Genomic DNA, 24681 nt, shown 5'->3' with positions numbered 1-24681 from the left:
CAAGTTTGTGTCAAATGAAAGTGCTTTGTCATCGTTGTACAGGAGTGGCGTACGGCAAAATGCATATAGAATGACGTTTTCCAACCCTTGTGACCAAAGTTGTAGATACCCGTCTCGTAATAAAGACGATGTCCCTAATACCGGGTTGATTCCATTGTGTAACTTAACTCTTGGGCTTTCTGCTTTGAACAATAAGCCAGTCGAAAAAAAAAAAAAAAGTATAAACGAAAATGCGAATATAACTTCAAAAAGTCTGAAAGAGGTAAAAAATAATTCATTGTCTTTAGACCGAGTCTTTTCAACATTGGCCTTTGATGGTCCGGACTTCGAAAATTTCACACCAATCCTGGCTCTAGACTCGCTACAAGTGAGACGGGTTTTACTTTCTGGTTCTCTTCTGTGTTATCTAATCAGACTTTAACTATATCATGATACCGAGTATTTGCTACAGAAGGTACGTCTTACATGCCATAATGGCTCAGTTTTAATACTATCTAATTTTCCTTTTCCTTCCTTGAATAACTATAAATACCTCCACTACCGTTTTGACGTTTTTCTTCGAGTTCCTACAAGCTCTAAGTAATGTTACTCAGTGGGATTTCTTTTTTTTTTTTCTATTGAAGCTTTTTTTTTTCTTTGTCTCATTTGTTTTTTGTTTATTTGTTTTCTTTTCTGATGAAAGGGGCATTTAACTCCGGCTTCGGTAGAAGCACTCGCTGTTACAGGATACTATAGCCACAATCATTAATTAAATTACCAAGGGGCTCGTTTCTCGAAAGGCTCGGTAACTTAACGGATCCGTAGCCGAATTTTAAGATATAAATCTCAGGAATAGTACTGCGGGTTTTAGCTCAAAAACCAGTCAATTCTGTTTCGTTTCCTGACATTTTTGTTGTGTGAATGTCAAAACTATTAATACCTAGATCTTGGATGTAGAAACGGCAAACAACAAAAAGCTTTTCGGGACCGGTAGCTACCGGGACTTTCGAGAAAGGGGCCCCAGATGGCCATCCCATGTCACTACCTCTAACATTTTGGTTAGTTATCCCAACCATACCCCAGTACCCATTGGCTCTCTTGGGTGGAGACAGGCACTGTGAGAGTTACGTGCCTTGCCCAGGAACACAACACAATGACCCGACCGGGCTCAAAGCAAGATCTTTGGATCCAGAGTTTAAAGTACTGATCACTAAGCCATTGCACCTCTCACTCGACATGATTGCTGTGTAACTAACACTTTTTGAAAGCGTTCATACAACATGAAATCTGAAGTCTACTGTACTGCATGCTGCTGCCTACCAATAAGTTTCTTAGAGCCAAAATACCGAGACTTTCCGCAAAAATTGCTGTCGTTCAGTTGGAAGTCCTAAGACTGATCATAAAATGTTATCCGGCGACTGTATTAAACCAATCAACTATTGTGTGCAGCAAGTGTTTGACGACAAGGTTCCAAAACTTGAAAATTTAGTTATCGACAATAAAACTACTAGCGCGCTTGCATGATGCACACAACTTTCAAGCCAGTAAAGTGCATCGAACAAGAAACGTAAATTTGGTTCAACAACAGGTGATGTATGACTCCGTCCAATCAAAACATTCACCCACGACTGATTACAGCCCGCCGGTTTCCTTTCCATTCACACAGACAACTGGAGTGAATGGTAGTTACCTTTTTGCTTTCACCTCTTACCTAAAATTTCTAGTTCATAAATGCAGCAAGCTGACAACTGAGACCTTTCTTTTACTGTTTTTGGTTTTAGATTTGTTTCTTTTTTGTTGTTTTTTTTTTCTGCTTTTTTCATAACTTTTCATTTTGGTTACGTTTACGGGGTAATGTTCAAATGAACCCTAAGACATCACAAACACAAGTATGTACGATTATGGATAATAGCAAAAATAAATTCTTGTTTTTCGACAACTTCGACATTTGAAATCTTTATAGTATTGATAGATTTAGAAAACGGTCAACTAACAATCTGCGCTTACCTACCAAGTGTCCTATCCCTAGCTATATAGCTATCAAATAGGCTAGCAGGCTAGCAACGTTTGTCAATCGAATGTCTTTTCAAGTACTGTCGCACGTTTTTCTTCAATTTTGCTTCATTTATCGGTGTTAAATACAATACCAGAGTTGCAGTACACGACATGAATATTTTTTTCCTCTGGAAAATGCACTTATTATATAACCCGCAACTCAGTGCGCCTTTTCCCTGTGTTAGAATGAAGTTACGCAATGAGTGGCCTTTATTAAGGATTGTCTAAAACCTAAACCAAGAGTTGTTCTCTCGGGTACATTATCTAAAGTTATCATAATTGGTAAATTTCTACCTAAAACTAAGAAAACCTAGACTATGTGAAAGTTCTTAGAAACATATGAAAATAACTTCAAATATTGTAAAACACGTAACGTAACAGTGGTGCGTTACAGTACTTTACGGTATGATACGTTACGTTACGCTATTGCGGTACGGTACGGTACGGTACCGTATGACAGCAAAAGGTCCAGATCACAGGTATGTGATCAAGAACTCAGGATAAGACTGCCCGTTTTCAAAGATGACAAACAATGCTGGATTAGCTGTGTTATCGCAGCACGAATCGTACAACACATTTGGCTTCGACGGATCCTTAGGTGGAGGTCGAGTCAGGTACTGTCACCTCTAGCGTAAGAACCCACCACTACTCTAGCCAAGAACATTTGCTTACAACCTCGAGAAACACCGTGATTTGAATAACGGTGTGAATAGTTGGCTTTACAAGCAAAATAACTTCCCTTTCCATAAGATGTGCCATGTTTTCCACACATTCGCCGGTCAAACCCTTGCTGGCAGATGGCCTTGGCAGTTTCGGGGTTTGTGCCATGGAAAAGTTGCCGCTCCTCAGGTTCTTTGCCAGATTTCTTAGCCATGCGGATTTTTCTTCTGCAAATTGCAAACGAAGAAAAAAGGACAGAGAAAGCATTTTATCACACTAACTATTAATACTGTATGTTAATGCAATAATGTTGCGTTAAGTTTCGGATCGATTCCGAAAGTAACGGTTTCATTGTTGTATGTGAATCTCCTCGAAAATAGCGGCGAACCCTGCGAAAGTAGTTGCTCTGTGGAAGTAGTAGCAGGAGAAGGCTGCTAAGTCCCTTTGGAAAAGTTTCCTCGGAAGAAATACTTAACCGCCTTATGCACCTCTCTGTAAACAACTGAAAGAACATGTCCTGAAATATGAGTATTTTTTTTCTGAACATAAGCTAATATGAAAGCCTGCAAACTGACCGGCCCTTGACCGACTTACTGTATGTATGGAATCCACAAATCCGGGTTCTGCACTCGCTCGATCCCGATGATTTCGTGACTTCCATCCATGGTCTCTTGAAATGTTTTCTCAGTCTTCTTGTATTTATCAGAAATGGTTTGCAAAACCACACAGGAGTAGTCTTTGCCTTCAGGAATGGGCGTCCAATGGATTGGTAAACTTTCTGATTCAGTGGAAGCTGAGCTTGTTGGAACGGCCATGACGGCTGCTCTCCGTCTGATTGAAAAACAAGAGATCATGATTATCATATTCTTTTGAGAAATAAACCATTTCTTATTTTGTCTGCTTATTTGTTTTCTTTTTTTGCAACCTACGCAACACTGCCGCCCTCCCTGGGAGAGTTTTAGTACCTCTTAGGGTGTTCAGGCTCAAAAGGTCCAATTCGAGGGCTTTGCAGTACCTTTTAGGGTATTGAGCGGAAAAAAAATATGACAGAAGATATTTGATAATCAACTGTACGAGTAAAAGGTATTCGAAACAATCGTCTTAAATGCTATTAAAAATTATGCAAGTGTCAGTTAATGCGTTGTTTTAGAATTGGTACCTCTTAGGGGTGAAAAAAATTCAAGCCACGCCCACAAAAGAGGATCTTGGTACCTCTTAGGGGTTCTTTTCAAAATTACCGTTGAGCACCCCTGTATTTTTTAAATGGGACTTCCCTCGGGCACTTCCACTTTTTCCAAGTTACTGATTATTTTGAATTCTTTATTTACCTTTGAACAATGTCTTTCATGTTCTCTTTGGAAACAAACTCCCAGGTCTTCGTCTAACAAGTCTTTTGGTTTTATGCACATCGTTCTGTTGGCACCATTCTTTAAAGTGCAAAGTGTAGCGGTGATGGCCTGCACTAAATGCATGATTGTCCTTTCCTGCAAACGAATTGCAGCAATATGTTAGATAACTGACACATTCAAGCATGAACAAACTCATCTGGCACTCCCTTCCATATTGTATCTTTCAGGTCATTTCTTCACCCCTTAGTACATAACTCATGGTGTCCTCGCTTAATTCTTAATAGTCCATTTGCTTCCTAGCTGCTTTCACTGATCTTATCAACCACTTCCTTACCAGTACAGTTATCGTACCTGCTACATAGTCTCTTTCAAAACACTGACTGCTTGTAGGGTTGACAGCATGTTCATCACCAGGAGCGTCATATGACTGCCACTTGCCATTCTCATCTTTCCAATACCACTGCCATCTTGTGCTAAAAACATGGCCAGCTGCAGCAATTACTGAGGATATGGTGGACAGTCTTCGAACCTTTGAAAACTTAGCATTTGAAGCTGATATATCTAGAACAAAGATGAACTGGTTAGACATCGGCTCTGGTGTAAACTACTGTCTACAGTTTGGGAGACCTTCTTTAAGGGGACACATGAACACTACATTATTGTGCAGTTCCAGGAAATATCTGTATCCACCCCCAGGAAGCTCACTGGAAATTTTAATGGAGAGTGTTTTTTTCTTTCTGGAATGACCCATTACTTGCTAGACAGGATAATAATGTGTCCCAGGTCCTTCAATACAATTTTTATTTAAGGAATGACAGGTAGAGTTTGTGGACACCCTCCTATGGAGAGGCAGTGGCCTACAGGTTAGCGTTACTCCAAATTAAGTGGCCCAGGTTTGAGTGATGGCCCTGGGAAAGACACTTCACTCTCACAGAGCTTCTTCTCTCCATCTGGGAGTAAAAATCATGGGTATTGGCAAATTTACTGCTAGGGTTGGTGTAGCCCTGCAATGGATTTTCACATCACACACAGGGAATAGAACTCCTTTTACCGGTAGTCACTTAACGTTCCCTCCAATCACAATCAGGAGGTAGGTTTTAGTAGAACTTCTTCTAGTCACTTAACTTTCCCTCCCATTAGGAGGTAGGTTTTATATGATCCCTAATAAGCATTTCCTTGGAAGGTCAGTCATGATACATTTCTGCTGAGGAGGGACTTGCTTAATATGTATTCAGCTGGTCTTAAAACCACATGGATACTGGAAATAGAGTTAAGATATATATATAGACCCTTTTCATAAATGGCTGCCAATTATAAATTCTTTTGTAAGTATTAAAATTAGCCTGACTAACCTTGTTTTTGATTTGTGAATTCAAAAGAATTTTTACTCCCGAACGAGTTTAGTGAGGTTAATTTAAATGAATACAAAACAATTTTAAATTGGCAGCCATTTATGAAAAGGGTCTATAGCAGTCTCACTGGCAGTCTCTATGATGCAACCCATTCACCCACTCTGAATCCCCTGTTTGCTTTCAAATTTACCATGTAGCAGATACATACCAACAAGTGCTCCAGAGCCAAGTGGAACAGCAGTCATGTCTTGAAAACGGGCAAGACAAACAGAACCCTCAATCATCACAGTTTCTGAGATGTCATTTTTGACATCACAGTAAGCACGCTCCAGTATCATGTTGAGGTCACTTGAAAAGCTCTCCCATTTGTCATCACCCTGTACAGCAAATTCCCACAAATAAGGTAGCTCTGTATGACGGTGGATGCAGCTGTTACCATAGTTACATTTGCCACGTAAGTTAAATCCACAAATTTCAGTATCCTTGTCAGTGTTATTATTTGCTTGAATGGAAGGAACACCAATAGCGTTTGCTGATGAAGACATTAACTGTTCTGGCCTGTCACCATCAGAACTTGTGCTCACAGTTCGCTTCCTTTCTCTTGTCCGGAGACGTTACAGGACTTTAAGTTCACTAATGTTACCCATATCATGTTCTTTTAAAATTCTTCTATTGTGTGAATCCGAGAAATCGTGTTCTCTCTTACACTTTTCACCAAATTTGCAATCACCAGTAATGAAATGCTCACACACGTATAGGCAGTGGCACTGTTCACCTTTTTTGCAGGTTGCTTTGCTGTAGAATTTACAGATCTCTGGTAGAGAGTGAGTGGAACCTGATCTCTGTATCGATGGTGGTGGCATCGGAAAGTTACCACCAGTATTCCTCACTGGGCTTTGTACCAGACTTCTTCGCACAGGGGTAGTATCTTCTGCTAATCAAAAAATGAAGACAAAACATAGAAAGAGGTCAACAAAATGCAGAATAAATATTTAATTAATTTTGAATTATCAATAAAATAATTTACAATTGAGGAGTCCCAGAAAATAATGAGGGGTGACAGATGGAAAAACCCTGGTGGGGGGAGGGGAGGGGGCTGTCATGTGTTCAGGGATGCTCACTGGAAAATTGGAATATTTATACCCCTTACACAGACCAATCTGGGTGTGGCTTACGCTTTATTTGACCCCTAAACTATACTACTACTTTGAAATGGACGGAGAGCCAGAGTTGACGGTGTAAACCAGAACAGCTGACCTGCACTACTTTAAAACCTCTTTTGTCATTTGTTCTTGTTGTGGTAATCTGCACAGTCTCTTTTAATCTTGTGGCTAGGGACATTGTTTGCATTCTTTATCAGTTGTTTTTTGGCCAATTGTAATGAACCTTGGAAATGGTAAAAGTAATCCTTCTGTGAAAGGAGGCCACAGGCAGCATTTTCCAGGACAAGACAATAATTATAAATAATTGGTAAGGGTATCATGAGGTCGGGGAGGGGGGGTAGAACTGAAATGGGTGGGATGGAATGGGAAGGCTAGCTATTGGCAGTTGGAGAAGAAAATCCCCAAACGGAATAAAAAGGTAGCATTTTCATTGATTAAATATTTAGTCATTGATTAGTCAGTTAATTAATTATCTTAATTAAAATTGTGATTTGGTGGGTACAGGATGAGAGAGAGAAGAGTACCAAGCAGCAATGTTTGCCAACTGCCCCCAACCCAATGATAGTCAAAGGGTCGATCAAAAACTGAGCTACTTGCGATAGAAAATGAAACATCAAATGAATCAACATGAATAAAACATGCCATTGAAATTATTATCGATTCTCACCATCAGAACTAGCACTCAAAGTCCTCTTCCTCTCTCTCCCCTTCAGGCACTGAAGCACTCTACGGACACCAATGCCGTCCATATCATATTCTTCTAGAACTGTTCTATTATGATCATCAAAAAAATCATGAGCCCTCTTACATTTCGCGCCGAATTTACAATCACCGTAAACAAAGTGCTGGCAGACATGCAGGCACGGGCAAAGCTGGCCTTTCTTGCACACCCCTTTATTGTAGAATTTGCAGATATCTGGTACGGACCGATTTGCTGCAGCTCGCTGGATTTCGCCTTCGTCTACGATTATTTTCAGAATTTTCTGCAGAAGGGAGGAACTAAGAAAATCAAGACGGAAGTGCCTCACCACACGGATCGTGTGCTCGTCGCGATAATCGTGCGATCGTTTACATTTATCACCAAATTTACAGCTTTCTTTGACAAAGAAAGGGCATAAATGTAACTGATCACATCTTCTATCAGTACATCCACCGGTTTCTCCAGCTTGAGGACAAAACTGTAGAGGTACATCCAACTTCACCATTACTTTCGATTTCCTTTGTCTGGTCTGGCTGACCGTGAATAGTCGCGGAAACCTTTTCACAAACTCTAACGCGCCAAAATCTGAAACAACTCCAGCTCCAGCTCCCCTCCATTTTCTAAGAGAAGCTTCACAAATTCTTCCAGTGCTGTTTTTGGCGTGCCCGCCTCCATTTCAGTTCTAAGGCTTAGCTTTGCTTTATAGATTGTTTCAGAATTTAACATAATAGAAGCTAATAGAAAATACTTCCGGGATTTGAGCCAGCAAGCGTCCCGTCCCGTCACGGTTGGGGAGCCATGAAAGACATGAAAACGCGTCATGTAACCATCACGCTATGTCACACCATTTTAGAGCCGTCGACAAAAGCAGGATCGGACCGGATCACGGATCGGATCACGGACCAGATAACGGATCGGATCACGGATCGGATCAAAGAAAAAAATTTCAAAATTCAAAATTCAAGATTTAAAATTCAAAATTTTCTTCAGCAAATTACACGAGAATGACTACTGTGAGCATAACGTTTTATTTAATTGTTATTCAGTTTGATATTCCTTTATTCTTTTATAATATCAAGCCAACTGGGAGCTGGTCACAGATGAATTTTTTTCAGGCTGTTGGGTTTTGATTGTGATGATCAATCATGTCTTCATCTCTTTTTCCGCAGTTCAACTATATGATATTTCGTATATTCACTTGCACTCTTCACCATCTACGGGTATATTACGAACTCACAATGTGACCAGCTCCCAGTTGGCTTGATAGCTTAGTTGGTAGAGCGCTGCACCGGAATCGCAGAGGTCATGGGTTCGAGTCCCGTTCGGGCCTGAATTTTTTTTTCAGCCTTTAATTTCACAACTGCTCAAGTTGTGTGTATAATTGCGATGATCAATCATGTCTTCAGATCTTTCTCCGCAGTTCAGATGAATGATATTTCGTATATTTACTTGCATCAAAGGTAAACTGTCATAAAACGAGTCAGCATGGTAATAATACGACGAACGTATGAATCGAAGCACAAAAACTAAAAACCAAAAAAATATTAAACACCTGATGATTTCAAACAATTTCCGTTTTTGAGACAAGTCTATACTTTTACAAGATGTGAGTTTGGAATACGACATTTCGCACTGGAATAAAACGAAACAAACCATTTGTATTTCAAGGAAATATAGCTGTTTTACAAAAAATTATAATAATAACATCGATAGTGTCAACGATAACGCAACCCGAGAATAAACAACATTTTAGGAGTTACGTCACGATTTTTAGAGTCATTTTTAGGGTCGTAAAGAGTTGCCTTTAAATAGAATAAAACCTTAAAATGATCGTGTTCTAGGATAGAAAACACTTAAGAGGCATGAACAAATCAAAACGGAATGAGGATCGCTAAAGATTAACGAGGACTGCAAATGACGAACTTGAAAAACTAGGCTAGTTTTTTTCAAGATGCGCAAATCGCGACGTAGCTCCTTTAAAGCAAGTCATGTCCTTAAGCTTTCGTACGTAAGTTTTCTCATTAACTGTAACGCCAACTGTAACGCTCACATCTGACACGAAAATGTAGCCGAGAATTAGGTACTGATACTAACAACAATTTCAAGAACGAGAATGGGAGGTTTACGCAAGCTTCAAGCCAACTAACGTTCAAATATAACTACATCTGCCTGTTCATTACAATTTAAATTCGTCGTAAATTAGGCGCTTATGTGGCTTTTTAAATGACCTCTTGTCGTTCTCTGTAATAAACATGTCATTGCGTCAAATTGGGGATTCTTATTTTCATTTAACATATTTTAGTTTTCCACTTTTATTTTTTATTTATTATTATTATTATTTTTTTTTCTTTAAAACTTTATTTTTTTTTCTGTGATCCGATCCGTAATCCGGTCCGTGATCCGATACGTGATCCGGTCCGGTCCGATCCAGATTTTGTCGACGCCGCCATTTTAGCCCTATCCCTTCTCCTGCGAAGGGGCTCCCAGTGAGCCCTGTCCCGCTCCGATCGCTTCGCTGATCTTCGTTCTCATGATTCTTCTGTTTCGCGCTCGCCGGAATTTTTTTCCGTCCTCGCCAGGAGCCTGTCCGCAGGCTAGCCATATCCCTGGCGCTAAGCTTCTCTTGATAAGAAATAACACGCAAACTGCGGTGATAAACATGGCAATAAAACGCATGTTAAAAAACAAAGTTCATTTACTTGACGATTCGTATGTTTTTCGTATGTTTTGACGTTTTCGTAAGCTTCTCTTACGTATGCACTGACCTTTGCTTCTGCACGTCTTCCATAAACTCACAGCTCTTGTTCCGGACACTCACCTATCTCATGCTCTGGACATTTTTAGTACTTTTTAAATGATTTGAAGTCAATTACACAGAAATAACAACGTAAACGCTTAAATTACACCGTAAAATATCCAACTCACAAGATTTTGGTCGGTGAAATGAAACGAAACTGACAAAACACATATACTGTATCACATGATTGAGGTTTATTCCCCCTCACCCTATAACCTCTGACAGTAATCTGATATGATTTGTTCTACTGTGTCTCAGGGCCTGAACAAAATGAAAATTTCCAAGGCAAAATCAGGAAAAAAAATTCATAATATGCTTCTAATTAGGATATTGAAAAAAAAAAAAAAATTCAAAATTTTCCACTGGACAGAGGCAATCGTCTCGGTTCATGTTACAAGCTATGGCCCAGTCTCCTGTTAAATTAAACTTTCACAAGGCAGAGAGATTGGACTGCATCGAAGAAAAGGCTGCTTCTTCAAGTTTTGCAAATTCAAAATGGTTGCTATATACAATCAATTGCTCACTGGCACCCAATAAAACACCTTGCATACACTGCAGGCTGACTGAGATGGGTCCTTCCCGAGCAGGGAGGGATGGGGAAAAGGTAAAAGGTAAAAGGTAAAAGGTAAAAGGTAAAAGGTAAAGTCTGTATATGAGCCAAGTGGCTCATCAGGCCGGAGCTTATCCCGGTTTCTGTACCATGAAGTAGTATTTCTACTCCACCCTGGATGGGATGTTAGACCATTGCATGGTTACTCCTTGCATTAAATTCATCAGTACCCATTTATTCACCTGGGTGGAGAGAAGCACTGTGAGAGTAAAGTGTCTGGCCCAAGAACACAACACAATGACCCTGGCCAGGATTCGAACCACAACCGCTCGATTTGGAGCCAAGCGAACTAACCATGAGGCCACCGTGCCTCCACAATTTTAAGAAGCCTACTTTTAAGGTAATTCAAACCTTCGCGGGTGTCCTCCAGAAAAAAATTCGTACGCGCGCTGTTTTGAATGAAACCCCCACAAACTATATATCAATAGAAAGGTTATAAAATGTAAAATTCGATAAAATTATATTCTTTTTTTCCGACTGTTTTCCTAAGGCGGCAGAAGCCTTTAACGCTAAAACGACCGACTGAAATTCCAGCGAATTAATCGGGTATCAAATGCGATCGTTGATGCAAAATAACTGTGCAGTGTTAATCACAAAGCATCAATCTGTTAAGGTTACAGTATACCTTCCGGGGTGTCTCGCGCGCAAGCGATGTAGCGCGTGTAGTTTAAGCTGTAGATACCTAAACCCGGATATCAAATTAAAGCTTATGGAGCTGGCTATCAAACTATACCAAGAATTTTGAAAGAAAATGAATTGTCGAATTTTTCACGACCACTAAATGCGAGCGCCCGAATCACCTTTCGAAAGCTACAAGTCAAAGCGAATTTCGTTTTTCGCCAATTTAATTTTTTTCCTCGGTTTCAGGGCCCAAAGCGCTTGAAAAACGTGTCTGCGTTTTGGCATATTCAATTGCAGTAAAAAGTTACAGAACATTTTCGAAATAGGATTTAAAAAATGTGGAGTGATTGTACAAAAATCGCTCTCGAAGAAAAAGTATTTCGAAATTAACAATTCCCAGACACGCTTTTGTAGTTTATATGTTAAACTAGCCACTGTCCAAATTTAAGAGCAATTGAACAAATTCCCTTTGAGTTATAACTCTTTAAAGTGTCTGCTTCAAGTGAAAAAATTTATTCGAGAAAACAGCGCTAAGAAAAATTTTCTGCTTCGCAAACAAACTCCGCCCACAAGCGCCTTCAACTGGGTTCTCAGATAACTAAGCCAATCAGGGCAGGGAAAGTTTACTACCGTTAACCTCCTGGTGAAATTTACGCGCGAATCTCTAAAAAACTCTTGTGTTTCGCAATGCGCTCAAGGAACCGAAGGCAGAGAGATAATTTTTCTGTAGCTCAGTTTTTCTTGAAGCTGGTCTGGCAAAATGGGGAAGACTGAAAACGGATACGAACGCTAGAGTGGCTGAGCGAAGGAAACAAACACAAGAAAGCGCGGAGAGCAACTGTGTGTGGGCAACTGTGCATGGATAATATTTCAAATGGTCTCAATGAGTCCGACGATTCGTCGATATCGGACTCATCAGGAGAGTCTCTGTCAGCATCCCTGTTATTGCTGTCAAGTTCCGAAATTTTTACAGAACCTTTCTTTTCTCTTACCACGAATATTTGCCCGCCTTATACGATAACTATAGCTTCATCCGCGTGGCGAACTTTCGCTTCTTCACTCGTTGATGTATTTTCATTCGTTCTTCGCTGTTTTCGCTTTTTCGAACTGGTCCACGGTTTAAACGTGGTCTGTGTTTACTTATAACATAATAGAGACACGCCTAATACCAAAAATGCTGGGTAGTCAGAACAACAATGCTGATCAACTGAGCAGTCAATTCGTGACATCCATATAGGTAATTCCCGCGAAAATCGTCTCGGCTGATTGCATACGCGCCATAGGGCTGTCAATCAAGAGGTAAACTTTTACTTCCGGTGAAAACGTAAAACCGCCATTTCTCCGCCAATATTTAGCCTTTTTCAATTTTTTTTCCAGAAATTAGAGATTATTCTTCGACCACTATTTTGACTCAAAAATCCAAATTTGAAGAAAATTGCCGACCCGAAGGTATACTGTAACCTTAAAGCGTGTCAGCATTTTCTTTCATTTCTATTGGTTATCTTTTTATAGATCTGTCAAGTTCCACTATCGAAAAATTCGCGTAACGTGTTGCGTTAGGCCCAGTTCAGGCGTCGTGCTTCTGCCGTGCCGAACATAATTGCGATTTGGTTCGACTATGGCACGGCAGAAAAACAACTCTGATTTAGACGTCGTGCCAGAGTCGAACCAAATTCAGAATTTACTGATGCCTCGTAACAATTCTCCTCCTAGCTCCCCGTGGGAACGCAATCCCGCCAAAATATATTGACATAATTTATGAATTTTGTTTGGCGCGACAGAAGTAAGACGTTTGAATCGCTACCGTACCATAGTCGTGTAGCACGGCAGAGCTTGTCGAACTTAATTGTTTGCCGATCTTAATTCAAAAGTTTGATTGAGACGCCGTACTTCTGCCGTACTTTTGTCGAACTTAATTCCTAAATTTAGTTGGGCAGGCAGAAGCGCGACGTCTAAACTGGGCCTTAGAGACCGCCACGAGAAAAGTCTCTGAGATAAAAGAATTCGCCGACATGTTTTTGTTCCTTATCTATCAGTGAATGTTCTGGCCAAATTTAGAGGAAAACCGTCTATTCTACATACCCTATTAATTCATTTAAAGAGGAGGGATTCTCTCCAAAAACGAGTGCAAGTTTATAACATTTATAACATCTATAACATGTTACGCCTTCTCAGGGGAATATGTCAACTCAAAATGCCGCCAGCCAATGAAATAACAGAACCCCTAGCGTTCACAGTGAGGAAAGTTGAGCTTCGCGGTAAAGCGATAGTGTTACAGTCACGTTTTAGGCGCATACGTTTTAGGCCGGCGGTCAACAATAAAGGACAAAACGGAGAAACGCGATGTGCAACAAAACAAAAAGAAACTGAGGAGCAATTGCCCTAGCGTGATTACAAAAAGGCAGTCTTGACGGACATGAAATCTCAAATTGAAAGTATTTAATATAGGATCTCTGGATTAAGCCGTTTGCCGCGAAAACGTCGCTGAGTAGTCCATGCCGTTGGGGGATTACGACACCTTGACGGTTTATTAACTTTTCTTAAAAAACCTCTTTTTCCCAATAACTCGCGCTCGTTTTGATATTTTATTTTCATTTTTTGGAAAATGTTACCTTGAATAATGGACTTTAATTTGGTTATAAAAAAAAAAGTTTGGAAAAAGTAGCCCCGCGAGGGTTTAGAGTAACCTTAACTTTACTCTACATGGATTAGAAAATAATGAACACATAGTGAAGACTGAGACCAAGACATTTATTTCAGAGAACCATATTACAACATCATTACTAGGAGTAACAACGGTAAACTTGTTTGATTTAAAACTACCCATACATTTATTATAGGTAAACCAATTACATGAACCTGGAAAAACAAATGCAAATTGAAAGGTATTTTTAAAATGCTGCTTTCCTTCTTTAACCCTTTAACCCCCATCAGCTGTCAACATAAAAATCTCCTATCTAGTCTCTCAATACCACTTCTAATAGAGCTAATGTTCTAGAAAATGATTCTTGATCCTGACAAGCTTTTCTTGTGGATCAAGGGTTTTATTCTCCTTACCTGGGGACTTAATTTTGTAACAAGAAATTAGATGCTCGGTGCTATTAGCAGTGACATTGTTAAGAGTGCTATTGAATGAGTAAAGAAGTCAGAAAAACAGCAGAAAACTATTCTGAGTTAATATCAGGTGTACAATGAATGAAACAACTGTTGTACCTCTATTAAGGTAAGTGGACCTCCAAATAAGCAGACACTCTTCATTTAAAGTCTGTTCCAAAGTTAGCATCTTTCATTTCCCTTAACAAAGAACCCTAATTCAGTGGACACCTCAATTAATTGAGGCAGCCTGTGAACACAGACGTAATTTTCTGGGTTACGAAAGCCGGATATCCATCTGTGTTTGCAGGCTACTATCGAGGGGATGTAGAATTGTTAAAACCTCTATAAGCAAATACCAGCCTAAATTTACAGTGCAGTATTAAGTTAATTGTAAAGCCATGATTGATGAAAGAGTCAATTGAAAATTGACAGGCCCACACAGTATTGAGAAGACAGATTACACACAACATCAAAGTTGTTCAAGAATTGAATTCAGGATATAGATAGCTACGTAGCAGCTAGTGCAGAAGTTTATAACACGGTGCAACCTTAGTGAAGGTCATGTGTGCTTCTTCTTAATAGAGGTTTCACTATAATATATAGATTTAGTCAAGGCTAAAAGCGGAGCTCCTGGGCGGGGTTGTTCAAAACCTGATTAAGCTAAACTACGATAAGCGAGAATTTTCATCATGATTTGAGTTTTGTAACTTTGCGAGGAGGTTTTCTGTATATTTTTTGACCTTCTGTTTTGAGTTTGAATAATCTCAAATACACAAAACAAAAGCAGTGAAAGGCATTTGTATACAAGAAAAATTTATTCTTTGGTCAACTTTTAATCCTGGGGTAGCATTAACCGGCTTCCGAATTACCCGGCCCTGTTTACAACAAGTTAACCTGACATGAGCCCGAGATCTAATTGAAAACCAGCACTTAGTCAGTGGTCAACTTCATAAAAAGATGTGACCTTGATGAACTCTAAACTTGAGCCCGCAATATGGTCATGTGATACCAGTCATCGGGCACTTTGTTTTGACAGATGTCAATTGACCAGAACATAGATGTGCAATATCAAAGAAGGACGCTATAAACCATTGGCTGCATGTCTCTGTCAACCTATTAGCTGGAGTATGGCTACCATCTTGCATGACTCCGTTGCGGTCGTCGCCGTCGTGTGTACACGTCCATGAGCAATACCGCTAGCCATGATAACCATAAAAATCAATTCATCGGTTTCCTTTTCTTTCTTATATGAGTATGGGGCTCCGCTTGGCGGCCCTTTGGGCCGCCGGAGCTCCGCTATTATTGTTTTGAAGATCCTCACAGCAAAAAGAAGACAGAGGATAAAGAAAGTATATACAAATATCATGGACAAAAGCAGTTGAGACACTCCCCGAAAAAAACCTGTTTCGGTAAACGCGTGAGTTTTTCAATCTCCAATTCGCACATTTCGACCCCCTCTCCCCTTTTCAATGTTGTAACCATGTGACAGTGTCCACGGAGCGTATTTCAACATTGAAAACGAGCAGCCTGAGGGGGCTTTGGCTATCAACAAAAAAGATGTTTTTTTTTCAACTGAATTACGGAAGGACGCCGATAGAAAGCATTTGTTTTGCTCAAATGTGTCAACACTTTTGTCCATGATTGTAGCTATATACCTAAGCTAGCAACGCCGTAAATCAAACGTGTCGAATTCTTTTCAAGTATTGTCACACGTTTTTCCTAAATTTTGCTTCATTTATCGGTGTTTAACATGCACTGCAATACCAGAGTTGAAATCCACAATATGCGTATCTTTTTTTCCTTTGGAACATGCACCTATGAGCTTAACCTGCAACTCAGTGCACCTTTTCCCTGTATTGGAATGAAGTTACCCAAAGAGTTATTAATGATTGTCTAAAACCTAAACCAAGAGTTGTTCTCTCAGGTATATTATCTAATCTTGTCATAACAGACCTTTTTACCGATATGGGGGCTATCTTCAATAAATTAATTGTAACGTTTTTTTATGGGATGCTGAGGAGGGAAACCAAAATTCTAATCTGGTTTATTAGTGTTTTCATCTGGTTGATTACCCATGAAACCTAAGGGCCCATTAACCGATTCATGCGTGCGCTCGCGCGCGTTGCTATGGAGGTGAAATTTCACTTCCGGTTACTTGCCTCAGCCTGAGCGTGGAAAACAAAAACAACTCAATAACTTGCAAAGTCGCTTACATTTTCGAAGTGTTTTCTTTGTGTTTCACAAGATGCAAAGTCAAAAAAGTACATGCAAAGACACAATAAGAGAAAAACAGAAAAACAAGAGCAAAGGAAAGAGAAAAACTGACTCTATGTGGCTTTGTGTGATCTTACCGAAGTCAATCTCGTTCCCCAGAGTCTTCGTTCTCCTTGACCAGCGGTCGGAAAACGAGAGCTTTGGGAGCAACCATTTTGAAATAACCGAATTCTGCCCATCCGGTTTCACTACGCAGTCTGCATCTATGGCGCACGCGAGGCGCACGTCTGAAATGGTTGCTCCCAGAGCTCTCTTTTTCCGACCGCTGGTCAAGGGGAACGAAGACTCTGGGAACGAGATTGCACCGGAGTGCACTGGTAGAGTAAATTGCGTAGGCGTTGATAAGGTGAACTTCCAATATACATCGGGTGCACTTCCAGTTTCTTTAAATATACTAAAGGAAACGCGGTTTTTCATTAAATCCAGCCTTTTTCAACGAGTTACGATTAAAGCCAACGTTGAAAGCATAGCACACATTCCTTTTTCGAAGTCACGCTTTTTTCAAAAAAATTACGAATTTTTTAATATTTTGGAATTCTCTCAAAATCTGACCTTTTAGAAATGGAACAAAATCTATGCATAGCGTAATAAGGATATAAATTGAAATATTAAATCAAAGAAAAAAATCCCGATAAAGTAATTTGCCTGGAAGCCTTTGCATTTTTTCAGTATTAGTCACATCACCAAGTGCCTGGCCTGATGACGTCATCACTGCTGTTCCTGATCATGCAAAAGTTAACACACATGAAATAACTCTGAAAAAGAGATTATCAAGGTAAGAGAGTGAATCCCCCATATAGGCCTTATACCTAAGGTAATCCTTCTTAAGTTATTGTTAGACATGGCACCCAGTTCTTTCAAGGGTGTTACTCGCGCGATGCGTGGAGAGGCCAAGCGACTTTCTCGCAACTATCTGAGACAAAAATAGCGGGAAATGCCGGAAGTCATTTTATATGTTTTGATCTTCAAAAGACGTTTCATAGCAGAGATATTTTCTGCACTCGGCCGTCTTTTTGTTCGGCTGGGCTTTCATTAGCTTTGTGCTCGTTTGGCTGTTCATTCTTTTGCCATTTATTCGGTTTTAGGGAGTTAAATGAGTAAACCACAATGACAACGGCAACGTGTACAATGGCTGTGTAAGCGTGCGTTATAATTATTTCTTCATTTCTTTGCCGTTCTATACAAAACAGCAACGTGAAATAGTCACATTCTACATATTCGAGGGAACGTGAACTACGACGGGCAATTTTTAAAATTTCTTTTTCGAATTTTGACGCTGTCTTACATATTTTGCTTGAGCTATTTCTAACAGTGATAGACAAATTGAGTGAACCTAAATTCTCGAGAGATTCGTAGGTTGAATATAAAGTCGATATTTAATCGACAAGTTGCCTTTGGCGTTGTTATGTCTTAACTGCCCTTTGCTGCTTGGGCGCGAACGTCTGTCTGCATTTTTGACCCTCTGTTTGTTCGGTTGCCCAGCGTGTTTGGGCGTTTGTTTGGTTTGCACTCGTTTCTCTAGTCATTTCTCTGCCGTTCATTCAGTTGTTGTTGTTGTTTGGGTAGGGGAGACATCCGTCTCTTATTGAAACTCCTATTTAAGTTTCGAAATATATCAAAACATAGCGAGGGCCAAAGCTCCCTTGCTTGTAGTTAAAATATCAAAGAAGACATTCCCCAGAGCGTGAGAGGTTTTCCTTCGCTTTCAAATGAAACGAAACGAAACATAAACAGATCCTCCACGAAAACATCTACGGAACGCGCGAGTAACATCCGCAGAAGAACTGCTTACCATGTCTAAAAATAATTTAAGAGGGATTACCTTGGGTAGAAGTCCTATATGGGGATTCACTCTCTTACCTTGATAATCTAATGCTCTGAACTAACTAATATGGTATTTATTATGGTTATATGAGAATCAATTTTCCTTGGCAACGGCTCGAAAAGATCAGTTAATGGGCCCTCAAAGAGGAAACCATACAAATTTATAGCATATGCAGCCCTGTAAACTGTAACCTTTCGCATGCTTGCCCCCTGGGAATCCCATACGCTTTAAATTAATCATGACACCTAGACTATGTGAAAGTTCTTAGGATTGAATGTACTGTTACAAGAGATTATCAAGGTAAGAGAGCGAATCCCGCATAGAGGTCCTCTAGCTGAGGCTGATTGGCTCAGTGATCTGAGAACCCAGTTGAAGGCGTTTGTGGGCGGAGTTTGTTTGCGAAGCAAGAGATTTTTCTTAGCTCTGTTTTCTCGATTAAAGTTTTTGACTTGAAGCGGACACTTTAAAGAGTTACAACTCAAAGGGAATTTCTTCGATTGCGCTCAAATTTGGACAGTAGCTAGATTAACATATAATAAACTAAACTGTGTCTGCGAATCTTCTATTTCGAAATATTTTTTCTCCGAGAGCGATTTTTGTACGATCACTTCACATTTTTTAAATCCTATTTCGAACATGTTCTGTAACTTTTTACTACAATTGAACATGGCAAAACGCAGACACGCTTTTTTAGCGCTTTTTGTCCTTAAACCGGGGGAAGAATAAATTGGCGAAAAACAAATTCGCTTTGACTTGTAGCTTCCAAAAGGTGATTAGGGCGCTCGCATTTAGTGGTCCTGAAAAAATCGGCAATTCATTTCATTTCAAAATGTTTGATATAGGTTGATAGCCAGCTCTATGAGCTTTAATTTGATATAGGGGTTTAGGAATCTACCGCTTAAACCGGACGCGCTACATCGCTTGGACGCGAGACACCTCTGAAGGTATACGGTAACCTTAAGAATCATTACCTTAGTTAGAGGACCTATATAAGGGATTCACTCTCTTACCTTGATAATCTCTTAACTGTTACTAATCATTCGCGTTAGTTCATGGAACTTGATAGTGACAAGTGCTTCGAGCATATGGAACAATGTGATATATAATTTGTTGAACAAAACCCACAATTTAAACGAAATCGATTCAATAAGTTCGTCGGTCGTTGTTTTCAAGGTCATAATTTGCATCATCGAGTAACGGTTCTGTGCACGCTTCTAGCTCATATCTTTCTTTCCTTTCCAAAATTTTTTTTTTGATTTTTCAACTTGAAGAGAATGAGTTAGTACAACTTTTAATTATTATTTGCCCACTCCGAATTCACTTGCCCATTTTCGTCCCCATAGCCCTTTTCGCTCCTCTTAGCCGGCGGGGCCTTGGTACGAAAATCGAAGGGCTCTGGAGACATAGGATTTTCGAATTTTTGATTGGCTGTTTGAAAACAAAGAAATCTTGAACGGAAGTCAGAATGTTCGAGCCGATTGTTGGCGCGAAAATATGAAACAGCTGTGACCAGCGGTGTTGAGCGGTGTTTAAAATGGAGGACATGGAGGATTTGGGCCATATTGTTTAACTCACGGCTCAACACTTGTCGCTGTTGCAACAAAACGGTTTTTTTAGAAACCCCACTGAGTTGATATATTCGGCGGGGAAAGCAGCAAAGAGCCGGAAATTTTAAAAGTGCTTGTGTTTTTAACTGGGTAAGAAATTAAGTTTGGCGATGGTTCGAACCATGTACAGAAAGGTGAAGAATATTAAAGAATTCCGTTCATTGTTACTGGCACCACTTTCTTCGCAGGAATTGTCGATCGTAGGGTCTTGTGTGAAAAGAGTTTGTGGCTCGCAACAGGTTGGAGAATCATCTTCGTCGAGTCAGCACTCGACGAAGAGTGAACCGCGGAAGTGTCGAAAGTGGTCGGAGGTGTCTTTTCCCTGAGGCAGCTTGAGGGCGATCAACGTCACAACAAAAATCCCCCTCAGTTTAGACCTATTGCTTCCAAAAATAACACGACTGCACTACAGCGCCTCTCACAATTTTAAAAAATTGGAACCTTTTATAAATGCGGACTTAGGGTTGGTGTTTCAGAAAATATGTCTAAAATATATTACTGTTTGTACTTGAAGGAAAACGGTGTGTAAATGGTTTTGTTTCCTGGCGAATAATTGTTAGCATATTTTTTGCTTTGGCATCAATGGAAGGAACCATGGGAAGGCCAATGGGTGATTTCCACTTTTCTTTGCTGGCCCACTCTCCAAATGGGGAAGTGGAACTGATGATAATGATGATGAGTGGATAATGTTTCAGCTATGTACTGATGCAAAAAGTTAGGATGTGTTCCTTTTGCAGTCATGTATAATTAAATGATTTAGGTGAAATTAGGGTTTGAAAAACCAGGTCTCAGCAAGGCATCAATTTCAAAACAAATCTGTCACTGCATAAAACTATACACATTCAATTCTCAACTCTGATATATGTGCAATTGAAAACAGACATTAAGATATTCTTTTTGTGTTTACCACCTGACAACTGATCACTGAGAGACTTGCAATCAACGCCTAAAAATGAAGAGACCTCTTTACCAACATTGAGGGTAGAAAAATATACCCATTTCTTCAAGTCTCATATGAAAAATTTGGAGCAATTTGGGTTTTACTAAATAAATGAGACTTGATTTTTTCATTTCATGGGTACTTAAAAAATTAGTAACTGAGGAAATGTAAACATTAATAGTCTTATAAATAAAGTTTAAAAGTGTACAGTGGACTGGAAATTATACAATGTGTTCATCACTTACAAAATGGGGACTAAGCAATGAAATTTTCACGTTTCAAGAACAAGTGGTCAATCTATAATTTCTCCTTTATACTGTAGCAGTAATACATTTTCGAGTAGACAGGCCAAGTTAAGAAAATTATCAACCTAGGGATACTGTTTTGAGGTCACATTTTCTAATTATATTGTCAATGTACAACGTTCACAATAAGAGTATGTAAATTGGAGTAAATCACTGTTGGGGGCATCCTCTCTCTCGTAACTTGTAGTTTTGCTATGTACAGGAGAAGCAGCACTTTGATTTTGCCATCACTAGTGTGTGGTCATGTTGAACATGTGTAGAAAATGTTCTGCCTATTGGGGTTCACTGCAATGATTTCTGGATCCTGACCATTCCAAGGGAACTTTGTATAACATGTATAACATAATAACAGCAATAATATGTATGACATTTTGTTTGCTCAGTTATCGTTGCAGTCAGTGCAACTACAGGCACCATTGCAAGTTTGGCACCTAGCATACCTAGTTGGGCATATGCAGGCCAAAAACTCTTCTTGTAAATACAATGTTTGCAAATGTTTGCTGATTTAACAATGATTATAATTAGAATTTCCACATTTTGCACTAATATATATTAGTATATCAAATTGTCACAGACTAAATTTTACAGTTTGAAAGCCACTCATACAGGATTGGGATTGTCTGAGTGCATCAATAAAACAGAAATGATGTTCTCACAAACAATGCCACCATTCACTGTAATAATTTGCAACCTAATCAGAGAATTCCACCCTCAATTAGTGAAGGTGAGGCAGGACTAAATAAAGAAGCCAAATTACATTTCTTGTACACAAAAAGTCATCTACAAGAAGACATATTGACTATTTCAAAAAAGGTACAAAATTTTATTTGTCACATTCTTTGTCCCCAAAGCATACTTACTGAGCAAATTCGTTCGCTTACAAAGCCCAGTATCATACTGTAGTACATGGGAATAACTCAAGACAGATATTAAATACTTGCCATTCTACAACGAGATATGCTTCATCAGTTACGACAGCTGTCATATTGCGTCTCACATTTTCACAATCCAATAACTTCCTTAATTTTCCAACAAATGCGTCCGGGAAGTCATAAATTATTGGATACTTCGATTGCTTGATATCTTCAATTTCAACCTCGCTCAATGTCTCAGTATTCCGAACTATTAGACAGCTGACCTGCAAATCGTTTTGCTTCACGGTCTGATCTCGCATTTAAAGGTGAAACAACGAAAATAAAGGATTCAGTTAATGCATGCCTGGAGTCAAAAACAAAGGGTAATAACTGAAAAATCAATGGCTTGCCAAAGCAGGTAAAAAAATTAGTGTCTTTCTTCAAAACAACAATGTCCCTTATCGCCTCTTTCTGTTCAACACGGAAGGAAACATTCTCTAAATTGATACCACTCAAAGATTCCTCGAATCCTGGCTCGACGGCCGCCACTGACAATCCTATACAGTATGTAGACATTACGACTGCATACATGAAGACCGTAAGTCCTAGAATCTAGGACTGGAAAATCCATGGAAAATCCTATGTCTCCAGAGCCCTTCGATTCTCGTGCCAAGGCCCCGCCGGCTATGAGGAACGAAAAGGGCTATGGGGACGAGAATGTCACTTGCTTAATTCACATTATAATATGAAAACAAACATGGCGGCTATCGTGAATAAGCTCTATTTGCTCATAGAACAAAAGCCAATGGAATGCCGCTCTTCTGAAAATGACGCCAACCATCGGGATGAGATTGAATACAAGACACATAGAAGTAATTCTTTACACTTCATCGTGGTTAGGAGTGGAAAATCTAATGCATGCTTGCTAATATTTCACGTGCAAATTTGTTTAGGCTTGACGCTTTTATCCGACAACGTTAATTGAAATAGCTGTACATCAAACGTATTTTAGATTTTTCAAAACCTTACTTGACAAGTATCTCTCCACGCATATGTTAACCGTTATACCATGCCATAGAAAATACTCGACGGTATTACACTCAACCTTCGTATCGTCCACAGCGCGTATCTCGTATTGATTGTGCTGGCCACTGTATTTTCTATGGCATGGTACAAAATATAGTTACGGCTGAAGGCTTGATATTGATATTCTACGGTTTTTGGGAATCGCGGGACAAAAAAGACTAAAAAATTAGATAGAATAATCTTATATCGTCCTATATTGTTTATTGCCTGGAACTGGTTCTTTAACATCCTTTTGTCATTGGTAGTTGCTCTTTCTATGGAAAATATTCGTCATCAGCAAGGCAATGTACCGATACATAAGCCATAGTCAGGCAGGGTGCAACGACAATTTAGTTTATCGCAGAGGCCAGCCATCAAAAGAGCTGAAGAAACGCAATACTAAAGGTCATTCAGGTTGCGATAATTTCTTAATTAAATTAGGAATCTTCCCATAACATCTTTATCCAGTTCATTTAGGTTTAGCTTTGTTCCATTTAACTTACTCTTTCTGTCAAAGAGTGAATTTTAATCAAAATTTCCTTTTCAGTTGAGCTATAATGACGGGAACTCACTTTACTCATGCGGTGAAAAACAAAATTAAAGCGCAATGCCTAAAGTTGCATGGCCGTACGAAGTAATAGCAAAAAATGACGGAAGCATTCATTTGTTACCACAACGAGATCATTTCCAGCAATGTTTTCTCTTGGCTCGGCTGTAGCGCTCTTGTCCAGAAGATATTTCGGCCTGACCCATCCACCCATAAGCTTGTTGAAGGGCAACAAAAATCAGCCAAAACAGATATACATCTGAACTGTTCCTTACGAACAGTCAAAGAACGAAAACAAACTTGTATCATTTAAGAGACGTATCTCAAGCCGTCCTTTTCGCATCAGAAGTGTACGTAGCAGCTCTCGTAAGCTGCCATTCTTTTATTATTGCAGTAGCTGTTATTGTTTTAAGGCCAGGAACATTGTTTCTGTTGTTTGTTTTTATTGTTCTCTCAAAGGCTATCAAGCCATTTATGTCAAAAGTTATGAGAGCTGCTTCCTGGCCCTTTCACATATAGGTCCACCCAAGCGTAATTACTTTTACAAGTTTTTTGGTTTTCTACCTCATTTGACTTATGTCCGTGTTTTAAATCTTCGTTCAAGGCCGGCTCGAAAATACTAGTTCCCTAGAATTTCCGCCTCCAAAATGGTCCTCCTGACTGTTTTGTCTAATACTGAAGATAACGCTTAGTTTATTCTTTCAATATTTTATTAACACGGGCTTGGGGGACAGAATAAGAAATAAATTAGTGGCGCAGAGAATATCGTTAGAGGAGCATCGTCTGCCATATTGTTTCCTTAAGTGAATAGCAAATAGATTCGATCAACCTTTTTTATAGACGTGGCACAATTATTGGACTCGCTAACGCCTCGGAGACACA

General features: G+C 39.5%; 1 protein-coding gene, 1 non-coding gene and 1 pseudogene across 2 annotated transcripts in view; 1 reads left to right on the top strand and 2 right to left on the bottom strand.

Moving 5' to 3' along the window:
- Positions 1 to 24681, bottom strand: part of LOC110048234 (uncharacterized) — a 150747-nt gene that overhangs the window by 95894 nt on the left and 30172 nt on the right. The window lies entirely within an intron of this gene.
- On the bottom strand, positions 3061 to 8963 carry LOC149117267 (protein mono-ADP-ribosyltransferase PARP12-like; annotated as a pseudogene).
- Trnas-gga (transfer RNA serine (anticodon GGA)) lies at positions 8516 to 8588 on the top strand. The gene has a single exon. It is a non-coding gene; the product is annotated as a tRNA-Ser (tRNA).

Source organism: Orbicella faveolata, unplaced genomic scaffold (assembly GCF_042242905.1).
Source record: "Orbicella faveolata isolate gen_17 unplaced genomic scaffold, um_ofav_v1 contig_12, whole genome shotgun sequence".
Classification (NCBI taxonomy): domain Eukaryota; kingdom Metazoa; phylum Cnidaria; class Anthozoa; order Scleractinia; family Merulinidae; genus Orbicella; species Orbicella faveolata.
The sequence above is the reverse complement of the archived record's forward strand: the minus strand, read 5'-3'. Positions and strand labels throughout refer to the sequence as shown.